Here is a 3,040-nt window from a genome sequence, read left to right on the forward strand (position 1 = left end):
TGTTCCCTCTGCCTAGAACACTGTTTCCCCATCATCACCCACCTGGGCTCCCACCTCACTCTGGATAAAAGCCCTAGTCCTCTACATGGCCCACAAGGCCCTGCATGACCGGACCCCTATGGCAATGAGATCCGCTGAGGGCTATGGACAGAGGGGCGGGACCTGCCTCAGGTGCTCACTGGCGCCCTCTGGTGTCTGCTGCAGGGAGGACAGATTATGAGGGATGAGGGTGGAAGGTGGGGGACCAGGGCGGAGGGAACTGCACTGGTGCAGGCAAGCGATAATCATATGCCCTAATTCTATATTGTCTAATATGGGAGCCACTGGAATTTAAAATGTGACTAGTTCAAGGGTTAGGGTTAGGGATAAAAAAATGAAAAATAAATAAATAAAAGTAATAATAAAATGTGACTAGTTCGAATTGAGATGTTCTGTAAGGATAAAACACACACCAGATTCTTTATAAAGGCTTGGAATGAAAGAAAAGAATGTAAGATAGCTCATTAACAATTGTTTTTATATTGGTTGCATGTTAAAATGATATTTTGGATGTACTGAGTCAAATAAAGCACACTATTAAAATTAATTTCACCTGTTTCTTTTTACTTGTGGCTACCAGAAAACTTTAAGTTATGTATGTGGCTTTCATAATCTTTCTGGCAGACAATGCTAGGCTGACTTGATGGCATTTGAATTCTAAGATGCTGCCATCTTTGCACTGCCCACCAGAAGGCATTGTGCCCTTGTAGTGGGGTCAGGCCATCTGGAAACTGAAGGAAAAGGAAGTAGTTCAGACAAACAGTTGGTCCTTTGTGGTTGTTGTCTTAGATCAGTTCTTACAACCAGACCTATGTTTGCCATCTGCCATCTCGCACCATCTAAAGGAGACAGATCCACCTCTGGGTAAGGATTCTGCCTCTGCCCCTGGCCACACTTTATTCTGCGGGTGGCAGTGGGGGAGGAAGAATTAGGCCTCCAGAGTCAACACACCAATTCTGCAGCCTTTATTGAAAGTAACTGCATGCCACACTCTATTAGCTCGAGGTGATTTCCCCAAGAAATTCATCCCTACAGAGGAGGATGTTTTCTCTTCCCTTTTTCCAAATGAGAAAACTGAGGCTCAGAGAGGGAAAGTGAGTCGCCCAAAGTGGCCCAGCAGAGCCAGGCTTTGCACCCAGCTCCATCTGGCACCAGTGCCTTCTGGGACTCTCCTCAGAGCCAGCCACCTCCCAACCTCTAAGAAACTCCAGAGAAGTGTTGGGCAGACACAGCAGCGAGGATACTCTTTATCTGTATCAGGCTGGCTCGGCAGAGCAGTCAATAATTAATTCTGAATTTTTCCTATTTATCACAGCCGCAGGAGCCAGAGTGCCTGGAATCCCAATCTGGAGCCTCTGTGCCCCTTGGCCACCTGGAGCTGGGAACAGTGGTGACGGGAACTAAGGCAGGGGGCCCTCATTGAGCCTGAGAAGGGAGGGTGTTCTGGCTCCCCACTCCTTCACAATAGGTTATTAAATGCTGCGTGATCCTGTTATGACCAGATGAGGCTCCATCCCAGCCTTCACAATGCCCACAGGCTAGTGGAGAAAATATACATTGAATAAATAATAATCTAAATAATTAATGCTACAAAAAAACAAAACAAAAACAAAAAACAACAGGATGGTGTGAGAATGCAAAATCAGGGGAACATGACTTGTTTAGGGCTTCCCCGAGGAAGTAACATTGAACCTGCAAAGTGGAGGATGAAAGATGAGAGGGCACTCCACACATCAAAACAGCACATGCAAATGCCCTGTGGCTAGGAAGAGTTTCTCCCATGGGGGACCCAGCAAGGGGTTTAGTGGGTGTGGAGCTCACAGCACAAGTGTGAGGTCAGTGCCAAGCCAGGAGCCCTCGGGGGCTAGGCCTGGAGCCCTCACAGGGAGGCCAGCAGCCTTCAGTGGCTAGCCAGGGACCATCAGGGGGAAAGACAGGCAAATTTACCCAGTGACCTGGGGGATGGCAGTGAAGCTCTTTCCATCCCAGGTGAGTCAGATGGCAGGCTGGGCAGACGACTCGGTGATTTTTTTGTTTTTTCTTACAACTGTTTTCCCCTCAGAGGATTCTTTCAAACCCATTTGGGCACGGGGATGAGTCAGGATTTTTCTGCCAGCAAGCAGCCTATACCATGTGAGCAGCTCCTGGCCCAGCCACCCTAAATTCCTCCCTCCTCGAGCAGGTGGGGAAACTGAGGCCCAGAGAGGGACAAGGACCACCCAAAGTCATACAGAGGAGGACTGTGGGCTTAGCCCTAAGGACGGGTTTCCAGGATCCCTGCAGCTTCTACCCTAACCCTAACCCTAATTCTGTCTCTTCTGTGGGACCTCAAGCCCCATGAGGGGCCATGGCTGGTGTCCTGGTCACCACGCTGCCCCCAGTGCCCTGCGTACTGGAGGTGCTTAATCAACGATTGCAAAATGGATGGATTGCAGCAGCCCCAGTGGTCATGCTCAGGGCATCAGAAGAAAAGGGGGTCCTTTTTTTGACAGGGGATCTAAGAGATGGGTACAGGAATATAGACAGAGAGAGATAAGCAGAGAGAGACATGGACAGAGACAGAGATGGAGACACACAGAGAAACCCAGATATAGATATTGGAAAGAGGCACAGAGAGAGACACAAAGACACAAAGAGAAAGAGAGAGGAGCAGGGAGCAGATACGTGGAAAAAAGACTGAGTGAGATGTAGAGACAGGTGGAGAGAGAGAAAGGTGGCAGGGTCAGGACCACCACTAACCTGTACAGGAACCTTTGTGTGAATTACAAAAAAGCTCCCCTCCCTGGGCCCTCTCCTCCTATCAGCTGGGCGCATTTGTGCAGTGAACAAACTGCCCGACTGGGGCAGCTGGAGCAGGGTCCGTCAGTATCTCCAGCAGCTATCACAGGGCCAGACACACAGAAGGTACTCCATAAATGCCCACTGAATGAATGGACAGAGTTAGAGAATGCCAGAACCCTGCCTGGAGACAAAAGGGGACATAAAGGGAGGGAGGGAGGGA

This window comes from Hipposideros armiger, unplaced genomic scaffold, assembly GCF_001890085.2.
Source record: "Hipposideros armiger isolate ML-2016 unplaced genomic scaffold, ASM189008v1 scaffold_202, whole genome shotgun sequence".
NCBI classification, from domain to species: Eukaryota; Metazoa; Chordata; class Mammalia; order Chiroptera; family Hipposideridae; genus Hipposideros; species Hipposideros armiger.